This window comes from Lissotriton vulgaris, chromosome 8 (assembly GCF_964263255.1).
Source record: "Lissotriton vulgaris chromosome 8, aLisVul1.2, whole genome shotgun sequence".
Taxonomy (NCBI): Eukaryota; Metazoa; Chordata; class Amphibia; order Caudata; family Salamandridae; genus Lissotriton; species Lissotriton vulgaris.
Genome location: NC_141696.1, coordinates 153,951,770 through 153,971,036, shown reverse-complemented (window position 1 = coordinate 153,971,036; position 19,267 = coordinate 153,951,770). Strand labels below are relative to the sequence as shown.

Genomic DNA, 19,267 nt, shown 5'->3' with positions numbered 1-19,267 from the left:
AAATATGATTTACCGGAAAATGCCAGATATAAACACTTACAGTTCCATGATTTCTTAATTAATAAAAAAAAGATTCGAAGCATTGCAGACTGTGATATCTGGACTTGTTTATATTCTAAAAAAACTAAATCAGTTATTAGTGGGGCTTATAAACTATTATTAAAATATAAAACAAATGACCTGCCTAAACTAGCGGAGAAATGGGGGGTCCAACTTGGCTCTAATGTCACCCCGAAGCAAATAACGAACTCCCTTTCCAACATCAACAAGCTAGTAAGATCATCCAGCCTTAGGCTACAGCAGTTTAGAACAACGTGCATGCTCTACTATACTCCTGAAAGAGTCTCCAGATTGTCCCCCAATCCCGATTTCACAGACCGCACAAAATGCCCCAAATGCTCTGGGGTAGCCGTTAATTTAGTTCATATGTTGTTTTCCTGCCCTAAGCTTAAAACTTTCTGGGACGAGATTCAAGATATCTGTAGAATTAAGAATATTTTTTTGCCTATTCTTACTGCCCACCTAGTTTTGCTAGATCATCAACCTACCCAAATCCCACATTCTCCTTTGGCAACCATACTTATCTCTTGTGCTAAACTAACTGTTGCAAGAGCCTGGATTGCTATAGATCCACCTACGGCCTGGGATTGGTGGGCTCTAGTAATGGAAATACATTCCATGGAATCTGCCCTAGCTAACCTAAGGGGAGGCCGTTCACTGATAAAATTTGAAAGATATTGGGGAACTTGCTTCTCAACTTGATATTAATTTGTTAAAATTCTATTTCCTTTGACATTGTATGAAATCTATAAACTTATATACCTTTTTTTTATCTCCACGTTCAGCAACTTTGGACGTCTATGATCTTTCTTTGCCGTTTTGATGATACTTCTTTGTTCCCTCCTTGTTGCAATATTTGCTGTATTATTTAACTATTTCTCTAATGTATTTAATGTCCTGGATATACATATTTGTATCGTATTTTTTTCCTGTTAGCTTGTTTACAATAAAAAGTTTAAAAAAAAAAAAAAAAAAAAAGGTACTGCTCTCTATGGATTGTTCAAAGATCTGTTGGAAGTACTTATAATAGGATAAATAAATTGAGGGCATGCCTTTTCGGTACCCCACTTGCATGGCTGTCTGGCCTGTGGAAGGTTCCACAAATGCAAGTCAGGATGGCCGAGTGGTCTAAGGCGCTGCGTTCAGGTTGCAGTCTCTTCTGGAGGCGTGGGTTCAAATCCCACTTCTGACAATTGTGTGTTTACTCTACTTTTTTCTTGAGAGAGAAAAAATCAGATCATTTCCCTCACATGGGCTTATATGGTTGTCTACTTGGAAAAGTGCAGTGAGTTTTTTTCTTGCTCTAGCCACTCATGACCTAAGTTGTGTGCTTTTTTTGGTTCACAATATCTTTCCCTCTCTGTAGATGATCAAGCAAATGTGGTCAGGATGGCCGAGTGGTCTAAGGCTCTGCGTAAAGGCCGCAGTCTCTCCTGGAGGCGTGGGTTCGAATCCCACTTCTGACAAAACTTTAAGTCCATTTTGTCTCTGAGTTCTTTTAGAATCTCAGCTAAAAATTGGCAGTGCATAAAATATCTGAATAAGTAACAAACTTCAGTTTCAACTGCAAATTAATTTGCCCAATTCTGTCTTCAAGCTCGTATAATATTCTTCTAGCACTCGTGGTGTTTTATGTGTTTTTTGGGGGGTGCTTAAAAAGTCCCTTTTATTAATGAAATGGGTTACATTCAGTCTTGTGATATTTTTGGTTTCCAATAAGTAGATTGTTAATTTTATGTAACCTCATTTTCTAATGCTCCATTCAAGAGATGTTTCCACTATGAAATGCAGAGCAAGGGGAAAGAGCACAAGTGATAGAGCGAGTGAGTGAGAAGGGGTGTTGAGGAAGGAGAGAATGAAACAAAGACAGAGTGAGTGAACGTCAGGTAGGCCTAGAAGAGGAGACTAGAAGTGAAGGCGACATACTTTTCCCTGCTTTTGACCTCCCACCCATCCCAAACCGACCACAAACGTACCATCTATGCAACGTTGGTATGCAGAAATTCACGCCTCAGCCAGTGAGGGTGAGTCCCAGGCCAGGGGCTAGAGAGCAAAAGACTGCATGTGCTCAGACGTTCCCTGCTAGGGACAGTTGATCTGAAACAAGGTCTGCTCTCTTGTATCCAGCAAGGATCTAGAAATCCTGCATGAATCTGCAAGGCACATTGACAGCATACATTTGCATAATATGCCCCACCTTCTGCCTTCCTACTTCCTGTGCAGTAGTTGTTTGTGTAGAGAGAGAGGTCGCAGGCAAGGTAATTTTGTGAGTAGGATACAGGACCCTAAATAGCTGGTGAGAGGTATGAGGTATTCTAAAAGCATAAAAATTGTACACCTGTGAAATGAAATGCTTTCACATGTGATCTTCTGTATTTATTGTCCTGTGCATAAAGTTGCACCTTGTGTTTGAAGGTTTAAATTATTTCAGGCTTGCATGGAGGCAGAAATTTCTGAGTGACTTTTATACATTTCTTAAGACTCTGCACTGTCAGGATGGCTGAGTGGTCTAAGGTGCTGTGTTTAGGCCGCAGTCTCCTCTGGAGGCGTGGGTTCGAATCCCACTTCTGACATGACTTTTGGAGATGTAATCTCCTTTTTCAGGTTAACATCTGATGGAAGTTGCATCTGTTGGTCTTCACCTGGGATGTGATTCCGTCATCATCTAGTCAAGAGAGCTGGGGTTTCTCATATATTTCGGTTGTATAAAGTCTTGCTGACAAAGTGCAGTCCTTACTATTTGAGCATAGGACCCATGTAAGAGATCATCTGGAAGAGTCATGCTCTTGTATGCCCTGGCCAGACAGGCCATGCAAATATGGAAGAATGCCTAGCATCTGGTAGACAGTTGGACTCCAGCACACTTATGGCAATTTCCTCAGGGCTGTGATCAGGGGCTGCTTAGATTTGCGTATTCCACCCTATGTTGTGACATTGAAATTCCTTGTTGAATTTGCTTTAGCTGAGGAGGAGCTACGCGGGCATCCAAGATGGTCGCGTGAGCAGAGAGCTCCCGAGACCCGCACCGTCCTTCTTTATCTATCCTTCACCTATCCTGGTCATTTTGACGGGCTTTTGCAGCGCCATCATCGCTGATGCTACTGATCCTTCTCTGGTCAAAATCGGACCGTGGGGACCATTTTTCTGGACTTTGCAACTTTCTGGCCTGCCCGCGGGCGCGACCGGGGACTCGGCTGCCCACTTTGGCCGACCTGTAATTGAACAACAACGGCTGCCTGGCATCTGGCCCGCCGGAGGTGTATTGCTTTCACTTTCGGTTTCCTTTTCTTTGTTCCTGTCTCCTCCTACTCTGCCTTGCCTGCGGCCCTCTCAGCCTGCACTATCCTCCGTTGGACTGGCAAGGAGGCTGCGACACCTCTGTCTCAGTGGCGCATCGGAGTTCCGAGACTTTTCTACCTTCTCGTCACCTCCCCTGGCTATCTGACCGACACTGAATGCGAGATGGCGACGAAAGTGGAGGCCGAAAAACGCCGGAAGGCGGCAACCCGGGGGGGATCGATCCAGTCAAACATGATCGAACGCTACACCCAGCCGAGGGGCTCCCCCGGGACCGTATGTATGGGTGCTGAAGGACTTCCAACAGACACATCGTCTACTTCGGAAGTGTCGCTCCAAGACCTAATGGCTGCCATTACTGGACTCAAGGCCGACATGAGTCAACAATTTGAAGCCGTGGTGACCAAAATAGACACGGTGGCGGTGGATGTGACTCTGATTCGGGCCGACTTGGCCAAAACAAATGAGCGGGTGAAGGCACTAGATCTCAAGACGTCGAGCCTGGTGACCGACATGGCCGAGGCGCAGTCCGAAATTGGCAATCTGCGTGCATCGCACGACTTACTGCTTAAGCGGATGGAGGACTATGATAACAGGGCCAGGCGGAAAAACATACGCCTTGTCGGAGTGCCGGAAGGTGATGGTGCTGTAGCGACCGATCTCCTGGTCGAGGAACTCATAGTCGCCCAATTGGCTCCGGCGGGACTTAGTAAGTTCTTTGCCGTGGAGCGCGCTTATCGTTTTCCTGGAGGTCGAGTGAAGCCGGGGAACCCACCGAGGCCTATCATCGCCAGGCTTTTTCACTACCGGGACAGGGATGCTATCCTCCAGGCCGCCCGTAAACATGGTCCCCTGAAGTATGACAATAACTCTGTCTCCATCTATCCCGATTTCACTCCTCAAGTGCAGCGACAAAGATCAGGTTTCCTTGGAGTGAAGCGTCGTCTACGGGACCGGGGACTGAAATATGCCATGCTGTTTCCGGCCAGGCTCCGGATCGAATATCGGGAGCGTGCCTATTTCTTTGATCAACCTGAACGTGTAGCCGACTGGCTGGACTCGTTGCCGGCAGATGACTTTGGGAGCGGAGGCCCTGGTGGTGCGGAAGGTGGTGCAGCGGCCCAGGAGTAACAGATGCCCCAGAGGTTCCGATTGAGACTATGAAACGTTCTGTGTACATTGACTTATTCCCTAATGACTCTGCCCGTGGCGGTGCGGTAACGGGTGATTTCTCCCTTCCTCCTCGGGGGGTTCTTTGTGTAGAAGTATGGGGCGACAGGCACACTGCAGTTGGGGGTGGCTTCTTAGTCAGCAGGGGTGCAGGGAGGGGGGTGTTGTAACGGGTTTGGGTCTTGGGGTTGGTGTTTGGGGACTTGGTTCTGTTTTGTTTAATCTGTTTTGTTCTTTGTTCCATGGTACTTCACATCTTGCAATGACTTTTCATAGTGGGCTCTGCTGGGGGGTGGGTGTGGAATGTTTTCGTCGCAATGGGGGGGGGTGAAATGCGGATTCTTTCTTGGAACGTAAATGGTTTGGGTGACCGGATTAAGCGGGGCATTGTACTGCAATTCTTGAGGCGCCACGCCCCTGATGTTGTGTTTCTTCAGGAGACCCACTTGATTGGCAATGCTTGCAAGGCCTTAGACCGCCGGGGATATCGACTTGTTGCACATGCGGGTTTCACTTCGGGTTCCCGGGGTGTGGGTATTATGGTGAGGTCTTCCCTTGCTCTTGCTATCGACGATGTTATCCTTGATGAACGTGGGCGGTATGCTGCTGTTTCGGGGAGGTGGGAGGGTAAGCAGGTCGTGTTTGTTGTTGTCTATATCCCCCCGGGACTGCAGGCTACCACTTATGCTGATTTAGGCAGGACTCTCCTTGGGCTGCCAGACGGCTTGCTGGTCCTGGGCGGGGACTTCAATTCTGTCATGTCCGGCGACTGCGACAGGCTACCCCCTAGAGTATTGCCACAGTCCCAGATGTGGCTCAGTGAAATGGCTGACACTTTTGGTTTGGTTGATGTCTGGCGCTCACTACATCCCGCACTCCACCAATACACTTTTCACTCTGGTGCGCACGGCAGCCTCTCCCGCATTGACTATTTTCTTATGTTAGCCTCCACCTTGTCCACTGTCCGTGAGATTCGACATCTCCCCCGGGGTATCTCGGACCACTCCCCCCTGCTAATTACGATTTCTGTGGGCGGTCTTCCTGGTAACAGAGTTCCCCCGATTCCTCCTTGGCACTTTCGAAACCCCCGGCTCCGCTCAGACTTGCTTAAGGCAATAGATTGCTATTTTTCTGAGAATATGGGCTCTGTCACTTCCCCCACTGTTCTCTGGGAGGCCTTTAAGACGGTTATTCGGGGTTCCGCCCTGTCACTCATTGCCACTGAGCGTAGGGTCAAGAGGGAGGCTGTTGTGGCTCTTGAAACTGAAATCACTGCGCTTGAGAGCGAGCTGGGTGGGAATGACACGCCTGCACTGTTGCATGAATTGGAATTGAAGCAAGCAGACTATAAAGCCTGTGTCACGGATGCTGCTAAATTGATGCGGTCTAATCAACTTGGTCGACTGTATGATGTGGGTGACAAAGCTAGCAAGCTTCTTGCGTGGTTGGATAAGACTGAGCGTGCGAGTCGTGTTGTTCCCTCCATTGTTCGTGATTCTGGTGTGACTGTCTCTGATCCGGGTGAGATTGTTGAGTGCTTTGTTGACCACTTCCGTACGGTTTATACGCCTGTTAGTGACCGAGATGAGGCCGACTCCAGGCTACTCTTACGGGACATTGCTCTGCCTACTGTGTCTGATGCGGACTGCCTTGCTCTAGAGGCCCCCTTTACTGTCGATGAGATTGCCCTTGCACTCCGTTCCCTTCGCTCGGGTAAGGCAATGGGTCCTAATGGTCTCCCCATTGAACTCTACAAGCTTTGCCCCGACAAGATGGCCGCCCACCTGCGTCACATGTTCCTCGAGGCGGTTGAGGCTGGATGCCTCCCCCTTGAGCAGCGCCTCGCTACTATAGTGGTCATTTATAAGGATGGCAAACCTCGTGACCGGTGTGCCTCGTACCGCCCCATTTCCCTCCTTAATGCGGAACCCAAAATCCTCGCCAAGGTGCTGGCCAATCGGATGCTTGCTGTGATTTGTGACCTGATCCACCCGGATCAATCTGGCTTCATCCCCCACAGAAACACTGCTCTTAATTTGCGTAGGCTCCATAGTGTCCTCGCGAGAGCTTCTATTCTCGCCGAGCCAGCAGTAGTCGCTTCCCTTGATGCCACGATGGCATTTGACACTATTGAATGGCCCTACCTATGGGCAGCCCTCGCTAAATTTGGCTTTGGCCCCAATTTTATCACTTGGGTCAAGCTTCTCTACGAGCAGCCGCTAGCCCAGGTTGCGGTTAATGGTCGGTGCTCGGACCCCTTCCCCTTGGGCCGTGGCACACGTCAAGGCTGTCCTCTTTCTCCGCTTTTGTTCGCTTTGGCACTCGAACCTCTGGCCGCGTGGCTCCGGTGGGAACCCTCGATCAAAGGGATCCGATGGTCCCCTGACCTTGAGGATCGTGTCTCCTTGTACGCGGACGACATCCTCCTCTATCTCACTTCCCCACAGAAGTCGCTCAATGTTCTCTTCGACGTCCTCACGTCCTTCGGTAAAAACTCGGGACTTGTCATTAACTGGACCAAGTCCTGTGTCTACGCCATAGCTGGTACTCTGCCGCCTCTCCCCCGCAGATTTCCCATCCTGGTAGCGACGGACGGTTTTAAGTATCTTGGGATCCATGTATCCATGATTTCTTCGGTCCGCTATGAGCGTAACTTGTATGCCCCACTCCGCAGACTAAAGCAGGATGTTCGGCGTTGGCGCGATCTGCCTTTATCTCCATTGGGCCGGGCGGCGCTCTTTAAAATGATGTCGCTCCCTCGATTCCTCTACGCCCTGCAAAATTTCTTCGACCCTGTTCCGGCTCGTTACTTCCATGAAGTCGAGAGTTTACAGCGGCAACTTATCTGGGACGGCCGTGCCCGCATTGCCTTGTCCAAGCTAACGCTCTCCTGGTACGACGGAGGTATTGCGCTGCCGGACATTAGACGATACTACTGGGCCTCACACCTGAGTGCCATCAACCATGCGATGTACGCTCCGGAGCCCGCTCCTGCCTTTGCTTTGGATAAATTGCTGTTGCCCGGTGGCAACTTTAATAGGGCGCTGTACTCTAAGGCCCCCTTCCGACTTCTTACGGGCCCAACGAAATGTGCGGTGCGGGCATGGCGAGACGCTACGGTGGCCACGGGCTGGGGCGGTAGACTGACACGTATGACGCCACTGTATGATTCGGAACATCTGGGCAACCTGTGGAAGACGAAAGGATTTGAGAAATGGGACATGATTGGGATTAGCACTGTGGGGGACCTGTGGACACGTGGCGCGGTTAAGTCCTTTGAATCACTGAAGCTAGAATACCGGCTCGATGATAGGGAGCACTTCCGGTACATGCAGGTGAGGCATGCCTTGTCTTCTGTCTTCCCCCCCGGTACGGACATTCCGCAGTCCTCCCCTTTGGAGGATCGGGTTCTAGATGGCCACGTCCCAGACAGTACCATCTCCTTAATCTACAAGAAGCTCATTAATAATAGAACTGACCAGCTCGAGAAGCTCCGGGCTGCCTGGACGGCCGACGGACTTGAATTGGACGACGAGGACTGGCAGTCTGCCGTGTCCTCCCCTAAGGAGGTGGCTATTCCTGCACGACTTCGCTTTGTCCAATTGAAAATCCTCCATCGCGTGTATCTTACTGGAATGCGTCTGGTGCGAATGGGTCTGGTTTCGGATGGTCGATGCAAGCGTGGGTGTGGGATGGATGGTACCTTTCTCCACGTTCTCTGGGAATGTCCGGTGATTGTAGCGTACTGGTCCAGGGTGCATGATGTGATGAGCCGTGTCACGGGGGTCCCATTGATTCCAGAGGCGCGTCGTTGTCTCTTGAATGTGTGGGAACCGTCTGACTGCACTGCTGCCCAGACACTTTGGGTCACCCTTGGCAATATGATCGCGAAGAGGGATATTGCGCAGCTTTGGGGCTCCCCTAGACCGCCAGTGTTAAGTGCCTGGAAGGAGAACATGGACTGGTCCATGTTCCGAGAGAAGACGGTATATGAGGCCCGGGGGCGTCCGGGGAAGTGGTCCAGAGTTTGGGCTCCCTGGAATGCTTATCGTGGAGATATCTGTTCTCCCCCACTTGACTACGAGGTCCCTCTTCCCTCCTCTCCGTGATTTACGTTCCTTTCCTATTCTCACCACATGCCTCTCTTGCACGCGCCACCCCCCCCTCGCCATCGTCGTTCCTCCTACATTCATTCCCCCCCCCCCACCTCCAGCAACCCATGCCACTATGATACCATGTGTTTGTTTGTTAGTGTTCACTTCGACAAAAACATAAAATTAAACCTTTCTTATCCTATTTGTCTGATGTTACGCTCTTGCCGATAATGTTGATTTTAGAGATTGCTCCAGCAACGTGCTGCCTCATATTGCACTTCTCGCTCAGCCTGTTTTTTTTTGTCATAGCGGCCGGCCCTGCGGGGTTGTAGGCAGACGCTGTGTACTGTGCATTTGTAAATAAAGGTTTAAAAAAAAAAAAAAAAAAAAAAAAAAAGAATTTGCTTTAGCTATCCAAGAGGTGGCTGTTGACTCAATTTCAAAGCAGCTTTGGGCCGTTCAAGTGGCTGGTTAATAGCACTTTCTCTTTGTACGCCTTAAAGGCATAAAGAGTTCTTCATAGGTACTGCTCTCTATGGATTGTTCAAAGATCTGTTGGAAGTACTTATAATAGGATAAATAAATTGAGGGCATGCCTTTTCGGTACCCCACTTGCATGGCTGTCTGGCCTGTGGAAGGTTCCACAAATGCAAGTCAGGATGGCCGAGTGGTCTAAGGCGCTGTGTTCAGGTCGCAGTCTCTTCTGGAGGCGTGGGTTCATATCCCACTTCTGACAATTGTGTGTTTACTCTACTTTTTTCTTGAGAGAGAAAAAATCAGATCATTTCCCTCACATGGGCTTATATGGTTGTCTACTTGGAAAAGTGCAGTGAGTTTTTTTCTTGCTCTAGCCACTCATGACCTAAGTTGTGTGCTTTTTTTGGTTCACAATATCTTTCCCTCTCTGTAGATGATTAAGCAAATGTGGTCAGGATGGCCGAGTGGTCTAAGGCGCTGCGTTAAGGCCGCAGTCTCTCCTGGAGGCGTGGGTTCGAATCCCACTTCTGACAAAACTTTAAGTCCATTTTGTCTCTGAGTTCTTTTAGAATCTCAGCTAAAAATTGGCAGTGCATATAATATCTGAATAAGTAACAAACTTCAGTTTCAACTGCAAATTAATTTGCCCAATTCTGTCTTCAAGCTCGTATAATATTCTTCTAGCACTCGTGGTGTTTTATGTGTTTTTTGGGGGGTGCTTAAAAAGTCCCTTTTATTAATGAAATGGGTTACATTCAGTCTTGTGATATTTTTGGTTTCCAATAAGTAGATTGTTAATTTTATGTAACCTCATTTTCTAATGCTCCATTCAAGAGATGTTTCCACTATGAAATGCAGAGCAAGGGGAAAGAGCACAAGTGATAGAGCGAGTGAGTGAGAAGGGGTGTTGAGGAAGGAGAGAATGAAACAAAGACAGAGTGAGTGAACGGCAGGTAGGCCTAGAAGAGGAGACTAGAAGTGAAGGCGACATACTTTTCCCTGCTTTTGACCTCCCACCCATCCCAAACCGACCACAAACGTACCATCTATGCAACGTTGGTATGCAGAAATTCACGCCTCAGCCAGTGAGGGTAAGTCCCAGGCCAGGGGCTAGAGAGCAAAAGACTGCATGTGCTCAGACGTTCCCTGCTAGGGACAGTTGATCTGAAACAAGGTCTGCTCTCTTGTATCCAGCAAGGATCTAGAAATCCTGCATGAAGCTGCAAGGCACAATGACAGCATACATTTGCATAATATGCCCCACCTTCTGCCTTCCTACTTCCTGTGCAGTAGTTGTTTGTGTAGAGAGAGAGGTCGCAGGCAAGGTAATTTTGTGAGTAGGATACAGGACCCTAAATAGCTGGTGATAGGTATGAGGTATTCTAAAAGCATAAAAATTGTACACCTGTGAAATGAAATGCTTTCACATGTGATCTTCTGTATTTATTGTCCTGTGCATAAAGTTGCACCTTGTGTTTGAAGGTTTAAATTATTTCAGGCTTGCATGGAGGCAGAGATTTCTGAGTGACTTTTATACATTTCTTAAGACTCTACACTGTCAGGATGGCCGAGTGGTCTAAGGTGCTGTGTTTAGGCCGCAGTCTCCTCTGGAGGCGCGGGTTCAAATCCAACTTCTGACGTGACTTTTGGGGATGTAATCTCCTTTTTCAGGTTAACATCTGATGGAAGTTGCATCTGTTGGTCTTCACCTGGGATGTGATTCCGTCCTCATCTAGTCAAGAGAGCTGGGGTTTCTCATATATTTCGGTTGTATAAAGTCTTGCTGACAAAGTGCAGTCCTTACTATATGAGCATAGGACCCATGTAAGAGCTCATCTGGAAGAGTCATGCTCTTGTATGCCCTGGCCAGACAGGCCATGCAAATATGGAAGAATGCCTAGCATCTGGTAGACAGTTGGACTCCAGCACACTTACGGCAATTTCCTCAGGGCTGTGATCAGGGGCTGCTTAGATTTGCGTATTCCACCCTATGTTGTGACATTGAAATTCCTTGTTGAATTTGCTTTAGCTAGCCAAGAGGTGGCTGTTGACTCAATTTCAAAGCAGCTTTGGGCCTTTCAAGTGGCTGGTTAATAGCACTTTCTCTTTGTACGCCTTAAAGGTCTAAAGAGTTCTTCATAGGTACTGCTCTCTATGGATTGTTCAAAGATCTGTTGGAAGTACTTATAATAGGATAAATAAATTGAGGGCATGCCTTTTCGGTACCCCACTTGCATGGCTGTCTGGCCTGTGGAAGGGTCCACAAATGCAAGTCAGGATGGCCGAGTGGTCTAAGGCGCTGCGTTCAGGTCGCAGTCTCTTCTGGAGGCGTGGGTTCAAATCCCACTTCTGACAATTGTGTGTTTACTCTACTTTTTTCTTGGGAGAGAAAAAATCAGATCATTTCCCTCACATGGGCTTATATGGTTGTCTACTTGGAAAAGTGCAGTGAGTTTTTTTCTTGCTCTAGCCACTCATGACCTAAGATGTGTGCTTTGTTTGGTTCACAATATCTTTCCCTCTCTGTAGATGATCAAGCAAATGTGGTCAGGATGGCCGAGTGGTCTAAGGCGCTGCGTTAAGGCCGCAGTCTCTCCTGGAGGCCTGGGTTCGAATCCCACTTCTGACAAAACTTTAAGTCCATTTTGTCTCTGAGTTCTTTTAGAATCACAGCTAAAAATTGGCAGTGCATATAATATCTGAATAAGTAACAAACTTCAGTTTCAACTGCAAATTAATTTGCCCAATTCTGTCTTCAAGCTCGTATAATATTCTTCTAGCACTCGTGGTGTTTTATGTGTTTTTTGGGGGGTGCTTAAAAAGTCCCTTTTATTAATGAAATGGGTTACATTCAGACTTGTGATATTTTTGGTTTCCAATAAGTAGATTGTTAATTTTATGTAACCTCATTTTCTAATGCTCCATTCAAGAGATGTTTCCACTATGAAATGCAGAGCAAGGGGAAAGAGCACAAGTGATAGAGCGAGTGAGTGAGAAGGGGTGTTGAGGAAGGAGAGAATGAAACAAAGACAGAGTGAGTGAACGGCAGGTAGGCCTAGAAGAGGAGACTAGAAGTGAAGGCGACATACTTTTCCCTGCTTTTGACCTCCCACCCATCCCAAACCGACCACAAACGTACCATCTATGCAACGTTGGTATGCAGAAATTCACGCCTCAGCCAGTGAGGGTAAGTCCCAGGCCAGGGGCTAGAGAGCAAAAGACTGCATGTGCTCAGACGTTCCCTGCTAGGGACAGTTGATCTGAAACAAGGTCTGCTCTCTTGTATCCAGCAAGGATCTAGAAATCCTGCATGAATCTGCAAGGCACAATGACAGCATACATTTGCATAATATGCCCCACCTTCTGCCTTCCTACTTCCTGTGCAGTAGTTGTTTGTGTAGAGAGAGAGGTCGCAGGCAAGGTAATTTTGTGAGTAGGATACAGGACCCTAAATAGCTGGTGAGAGGTATGAGGTATTCTAAAAGCATAAAAATTGTACACCTGTGAAATGAAATGCTTTCACATGTGATCTTCTGTGTTTATTGTCCTGTGCATAAAGTTGCACCTTGTGTTTGAAGGTTTAAATTATTTCAGGCTTGCATGGAGGCAGAAATTTCTGAGTGACTTTTATACATTTCTTAAGACTCTGCACTGTCAGGATGGCCGAGTGGTCTAAGGCGCTGTGTTTAGGCCGCAGTCTCCTCTGGAGGCGTGGGTTCGAATCCCACTTCTGACATGACTTTTGGAGATGTAATCTCCTTTTTCAGGTTAACATCTGATGGAAGTTGCATCTGTTGGTCTTCACCTGGGATGTGATTCCGTCATCATCTAGTCAAGAGAGCTGGGGTTTCTCATATATTTCGGTTGTATAAAGTCTTGCTGACAAAGTGCAGTCCTTACTATATGAGCATAGGACCCATGTAAGAGATCATCTGGAAGAGTCATGCTCTTGTATGCCCTGGCCAGACAGGCCATGCAAATATGGAAGAATGCCTAGCATCTGGTAGACAGTTGGACTCCAGCACACTTACGGCAATTTCCTCAGGGCTGTGATCAGGGGCTGCTTATATTTGCGTATTCCACCCTATGTTGTGACATTGAAATTCCTTGTTGAATTTGCTTTAGCTATCCAAGAGGTGGCTGTTGACTCAATTTCAAAGCAGCTTTGGGCCGTTCAAGTGGCTGGTTAATAGCACTTTCTCTTTGTACGCCTTAAAGGTCTAAAGAGTTCTTCATAGGTACTGCTCTCTATGGATTGTTCAAAGATCTGTTGGAAGTACTTATAATAGGATAAATAAATTGAGGGCATGCCTTTTCGGTACCCCACTTGCATGGCTGTCTGGCCTGTGGAAGGTTCGACAAATGCAAGTCAGGATGGCCGAGATGCCTAAGGCGCTGCGTTCAGGTCGCAGTATCTTCTGGAGGCGTGGGTTCAAATCCGACTTCTGACAATTGTGTGTTTACTCTACTTTTTTCTTGAGAGAGAAAAAATCAGATCATTTCCCTCACATGGGCCTATATGGTTGTCTACTTGGAAAAGTGCAGTGAGTGTTTTTCTTGCTCTAGCCACTCATGACCTAAGATGTGTGCTTTTTTTGGTTCACAATATCTTTCCCTCTCTGTAGATGATCAGGCAACATGTGGTCAGGATGGCCGAGTGGTCTAAGGCGCTGCGTTAAGGCCGCAGTCTCTCCTGGAGGCGTGGGTTCGAATCCCACTTCTGACAAAACTTTAAGTCCATTTTGTCTCTGAGTTCTTTTAGAATCTCAGCTAAAAATTGGCAGTGCATATAATATCTGAATAAGTAACAAACTTCAGTTTCAAATGCAAATTAATTTGCCCAATTCTGTCTTCAAGCTCGTATAATATTCTTCTAGCACTCGTCGTGTTTTATGTGTTTTTTGGGGGGTGCTTAAAAAGTCCCTTTTATTAATGAAATGGGTTACATTCAGTCTTGTGATATTTTTGGTTTCCAATAAGTAGATTGTTAATTTTATGTAACCTCATTTTCTAATGCTCCATTCAAGAGATGTTTCCACTATGAAATGCAGAGCAAGGGGAAAGAGCACAAGTGATAGAGCGAGTGAGTGAGAAGGGGTGTTGAGGAAGGAGAGAATGAAACAAAGACAGAGTGAGTGAACGGCAGGTAGGCCTAGAAGAGGAGACTAGAAGTGAAGGCGACATACTTTTCCCTGCTTTTGACCTCCCACCCATCCCAAACCGACCACAAACGTACCATCTATGCAACGTTGGTATGCAGAAATTCACGCCTCAGCCAGTGAGGGTGAGTCCCAGGCCAGGGGCTAGAGAGCAAAAGACTGCATGTGCTCAGACGTTCCCTGCTAGGGACAGTTGATCTGAAACAAGGTCTGCACTCTTGTATCCAGCAAGGATCTAGAAATCCTGCATGAATCTGCAAGGCACAATGACAGCAGACATTTGCATAATATGCCCCACCTTCTGCCTTCCTACTTCCTGTGCAGTAGTTGTTTGTGTAGAGAGAGAGGTCGCAGGCAAGGTAATTTTGTGAGTCGGATACAGGACCCTAAAAAGCTGGTGAGAGGTATGAGGTATTCTAAAAGCATAAAAATTGTACACCTGTGAAATGAAATGCTTTCACATGTGATCTTCTGTGTTTATTGTCCTGTGCATAAAGTTGCACCTTGTGTTTGAAGGTTTAAATTATTTCAGGCTTGCATGGAGGCAGAAATTTCTGAGTGACTTTTATACATTTCTTAAGACTCTGTTCTGTCAGGATGGCCGAGTGGTCTAAGGCGCTGTGTTTAGGCCGCACTCTCCTCTGGAGGCGTGGGTTCGAATCCCACTTCTGACATGACTTTTGGAGATGTAATCTCCTTTTTCAGGTTAACATCTGATGGAAGTTGCATCTGTTGGTCTTCACCTGGGATGTGATTCCGTCCTCATCTAGTCAAGAGAGCTGGGGTTTCTCATATATTTCGGTTGTATAAAGTCTTGCTGACAAAGTGCAGTCCTTACTATATGAGCATAGGACCCATGTAAGAGCTCATCTGGAAGAGTCATGCTCTTGTATGCCCTGGCCAGACAGGCCATGCAAATATGGAAGAATGCCTAGCATCTGGTAGACAGTTGGACTCCAGCACACTTACAGCAATTTCCTCAGGGCTGTGATCAGGGGCTGCTTAGATTTGCGTATTCCACCCTATGTTGTGACATTGAAATTCCTTGTTGAATTTGCTTTAGCTAGCCAAGAGGTGGCTGTTGACTCAATTTCAAAGCAGCTTTGGGCCGTTCAAGTGGCTGGTTAATAGCACTTTCTCTTTGTACGCCTTAAAGGCATAAAGAGTTCTTCATAGGTACTGCTCTCTATGGATTGTTCAAAGATCTGTTGGAAGTACTTATAATAGGATAAATAAATTGAGGGCATGCTTTTTCGGTACCCCACTTGCATGGCTGTCTGGCCTGTGGAAGGTTCTATAAATGCAAGTCAGGATGGCCGAGTGGTCTAAGGCGCTGCGTTCAGGTCGCAGTCTCTTCTGGTGGCGTGGGTTCAAATCCCACTTCTGGCAATTGTGTGTTTACTCTACTTTTTTCTTGAGAGAGAAAAAATCAGATCATTTCCCTCACATGGGCTTATATGGTTGTCTACTTGGAAAAGTGCAGTGAGTTTTTTTCTTGCTCTAGCCACTCATGACCTAAGATGTGTGCTTTTTTTGGTTCACAATATCTTTCCCTCTCTGTAGATGATCAAGCAACATGTGGTCAGGATGGCCAAGTGGTCTAAGGCGCTGCGTTAAGGCCGCAGTCTCTCCTGGAGACGTGGGTTCGAATCCCACTTCTGACAAAACTTTAAGTCCATTTTGTCTCTGAGTTCTTTTAGAATCTCAGCTAAAAATTGGCAGTGCATATAATATCTGAATAAGTAACAAACTTCAGTTTCAACTGCAAATTAATTTGTCAAATTCTGTCTTCAAGCTCGTATAATATTCTTCTAGCACTCGTGCTGTTTTATGTGTTTTTTTGGGGGGTGCTTAAAAAGTCCCTTTTATTAATGAAATGGGTTACATTCAGTCTTGTGATATTTTTGGTTTCCAATAAGTAGATTGTTAATTTTATGTAACCTCATTTTCTAATGCTCCATTCAAGAGATGTTTCCACTATGAAATGCAGAGCAAGGGGAAAGAGCACAAGTGATAGAGCGAGTGAGTGAGAAGGGGTGTTGAGGATGGAGAGAATGAAACAAAGACAGAGTGAGTGAACGGCAGGTAGGCCTAGAAGAGGAGACTAGAAGTGAAGGCGACATACTTTTCCCTGCTTTTGACCTCCCACCCATCCCAAACCGACCACAAACGTACCATCTATGCAACGTTGGTATGCAGAAATTCACGCCTCAGCCAGTGAGGGTGAGTCCAAGGCCAGGGGCTAGAGAGCAAAAGACTGCATGTGCTCAGACGTTCCCTGCTAGGGACAGTTGATCTGAAACAAGGTCTGCTCTCTTGTATCCAGCAAGGATCTAGAAATCCTGCATGAATCTGCAAAGCACAATGACAGCATACATTTGCATAATATGCCCCACCTTCTGCCTTCCTACTTCCTGTGCAGTAGTTGTTTGTTTAGAGAGAGAGGTCGCAGGCAAGGTAATTTTGTGAGTAGGATACAGGACCCTAAATAGCTGGTGAGAGGTATGAGGTATTCTAAAAGCATAAAAATTGTACACCTGTGAAATGAAATGCTTTCACATGTGATCTTCTGTGTTTATTGTCCTGTGCATAAAGTTGCACCTTGTGTTTGAAGGTTTAAATTATTTCAGGCTTGCATGGAGGCAGAAATTTCTGAGTGACTTTTATACATTTCTTAAGACTCTTCACTGTCAGGATGGCCGAGTGGTCTAAGGCGCTGTGTTTAGGCTGCAGTCTCCTCTGGAGGTGTGGGTTCAAATCTCACTTCTGACATGACTTTTTGAGATATAATCTCCTTTTTCAGGTTAACATCTGATGGAAGTTGCATCTGTTGGTCTTCACCTGGGATGTGATTCCGTCCTCATCTAGTCAAGAGAGCTGGGGTTTCTCATATATTTCAGTTGTATAAAGTCTTGCTGACAAAGTGCAGTCCTTACTATATGAGCATAGGACCCATGTAAGAGCTCATCTGGAAGAGTCATGCTCTTGTATTTCCTGGCCAGACAGGCCATGCAAATATGGAAGAATGCCTAGCATCTGGTAGACAGTTGGACTCCAGCACACTTACGGCAATTTCCTCAGGGCTGTGATCAGGGGCTGCTTAGATTTGCGTATTCCACCCTATGTTGTGACATTGAAATTCCTTGTTGAATTTGCTTTAGCTAGCCAAGAGGTGGCTGTTGACTCAATTTCAAAGCAGCTTTGGGCCGTTCAAGTGGCTGGTTAATAGCACTTTCTCTTTGTACGCCTTAAAGGTCTAAAGAGTTCTTCATAGGTACTGCTCTCTATGGATTGTTCAAAGATCTGTTGGAAGTACTTATAATAGGATAAATAAATTGAGGGCATGCCTTTTCGGTACCCCACTTGCATGGCTGTCTGGCCTGTGGAAGGTTTTACAAATGCAAGTCAGGATGGCCGAGTGGTCTAAGGTGCTGCGTTCAGGTCGCAGTCTCTTCTGGAGGCGTGGGTTCAAATCCCACTTATGACAATTGTGTGTTTACTCTACTTTTTTCTTGAGAGAGAAAAAATCTGATAATTTCCCTCACAATGGCTTATATGGTTGTCTACTTGGAAAAGTGCAGTGAGTTTTTTTCTTGCTCTCGCCACTCATGACCTAAGATGTGTGCTTTTTTTGGTTCACAATATCTTTCCCTCTCTGTAGATGATCAAGCAACATGTGGTCAGGATGGCCGAGTGGTCTAAAGCACTGCGTTAAGGCCGCAGTCTCTCCTGGAGGTGTGGGTTCGAATCCCACGTCTGACAAAACTTTAAGTCCATTTTGTCTCTGAGTTCTTTTAGAATCTCAGCTAAAAATTGGCAGTGCATATAATATCTGAATAAGTAACAAACTTCAGTTTCAACTGCAAATTAATTTGCCCAATTCTGTCTTCAAGCTCGTATAATATTCTTCTAGCACTCGTGGTGTTTTATGTGTTTTTTGGGGGGTGCTTAAAAAGTCCCTTTTATTAATGAAATGGGTTACATTCAGTCTTGTGATATTTTTGGTTTCCAATAAGTAGATTGTTAATTTTATGTAACATCATTTTCTAATGCTCCATTCAAGAGATGTTTCCACTATGAAATGCAGAGCAAGGGGAAAGAGCACAAGTGATAGAGCGAGTGAGTGAGAAGGGGTGTTGAGGATGGAGAGAATGAAACAAAGACAGAGTGAGCGAACGGCAGGTAGGCCTAGAAGAGGAGACTAGAAGTGAAGGCGACATACTTTTCCCTGCTTTTGACCTCCCACCCATCCCAAACCGACCACAAACGTACCATCTATGCAACGTTGGTATGCAGAAATTCACGCCTCAGCCAGTGAGGGTGAGTCCCAGGCCAGGGGCTAGAGAGCAAAAGACTGCATGTGCTCAGACGTTCCCTGCTAGGGACAGTTGATCTGAAACAAGGTCTGCTCTCTTGTATCCAGCAAGGATCTAGAAATCCTGCATGAATCTGCAAGGCACAATGACAGCATACATTTGCATAATATGCCCCACCTTCTGCCTTCCTACTTCCTGTGCATTAGTTGTTTGTGTAGAGAGAGAGGTCGCAGGCAAGGTAATTTTGTGAGTAGGATACAGGACCCTAAATAGCTGGTGAGAGGTATGAGGTATTCTAAAAGCATAAAAATTGTACACCTGTGAAATGAAATGCTTTCACATGTGATCTTCTGTGTTTATTGTCCTGTGCATAAAGTTGCACCTTGTGTTTGAAGGTTTAAATTATTTCAGGCTTGTATGGAGGCAGAAATTTCTGAGTGACTTTTATACATTTCTTAAGACTCTGCACTGTCAGGATGGCCGAGTGGTCTAAGGCGCTGTGTTTAGGCCGCAGTCTCCTCTGGAGGCGTGGGTTCGAATCCCACTTCTGACATGACTTTTGGAGATGTAATCTCCTTTTTCAGGTTAACATCTGATGGAAGTTGCATCTGTTGGTCTTCACCTGGGATGTGATTCCGTCATCATCTAGTCAAGAGAGCTGGGGTTTCTCATATATTTCGGTTGTATAAAGTCT

General features: G+C 46.4%; 9 non-coding genes across 9 annotated transcripts; all 9 read left to right on the top strand.

The window, feature by feature from the left end:
- The first annotated feature begins 1,169 nt into the window (after window positions 1–1,169).
- On the top strand, window positions 1,170–1,252 carry TRNAL-CAG (transfer RNA leucine (anticodon CAG)). Its single transcript has one exon. It is a non-coding gene; the product is annotated as a tRNA-Leu (tRNA).
- Window positions 1,253–2,550: 1,298 nt separating this feature from the next.
- Window positions 2,551–2,633, top strand: TRNAL-UAG (transfer RNA leucine (anticodon UAG)). The gene has a single exon. It is a non-coding gene; the product is annotated as a tRNA-Leu (tRNA).
- Window positions 2,634–9,548: 6,915 nt separating this feature from the next.
- On the top strand, window positions 9,549–9,631 carry TRNAL-AAG (transfer RNA leucine (anticodon AAG)). Its single transcript has one exon. It is a non-coding gene; the product is annotated as a tRNA-Leu (tRNA).
- Window positions 9,632–11,370: 1,739 nt separating this feature from the next.
- Window positions 11,371–11,453, top strand: TRNAL-CAG (transfer RNA leucine (anticodon CAG)). Its single transcript has one exon. It is a non-coding gene; the product is annotated as a tRNA-Leu (tRNA).
- Window positions 11,454–11,644: 191 nt separating this feature from the next.
- On the top strand, window positions 11,645–11,727 carry TRNAL-AAG (transfer RNA leucine (anticodon AAG)). Its single transcript has one exon. It is a non-coding gene; the product is annotated as a tRNA-Leu (tRNA).
- A 1,024-nt stretch (window positions 11,728–12,751) lies between these two features.
- Window positions 12,752–12,834, top strand: TRNAL-UAG (transfer RNA leucine (anticodon UAG)). The gene has a single exon. It is a non-coding gene; the product is annotated as a tRNA-Leu (tRNA).
- Window positions 12,835–13,741: 907 nt separating this feature from the next.
- On the top strand, window positions 13,742–13,824 carry TRNAL-AAG (transfer RNA leucine (anticodon AAG)). The gene has a single exon. It is a non-coding gene; the product is annotated as a tRNA-Leu (tRNA).
- A 2,014-nt stretch (window positions 13,825–15,838) lies between these two features.
- On the top strand, window positions 15,839–15,921 carry TRNAL-AAG (transfer RNA leucine (anticodon AAG)). Its single transcript has one exon. It is a non-coding gene; the product is annotated as a tRNA-Leu (tRNA).
- A 3,122-nt stretch (window positions 15,922–19,043) lies between these two features.
- Window positions 19,044–19,126, top strand: TRNAL-UAG (transfer RNA leucine (anticodon UAG)). The gene has a single exon. It is a non-coding gene; the product is annotated as a tRNA-Leu (tRNA).
- The last annotated feature ends 141 nt before the right edge of the window (window positions 19,127–19,267 follow it).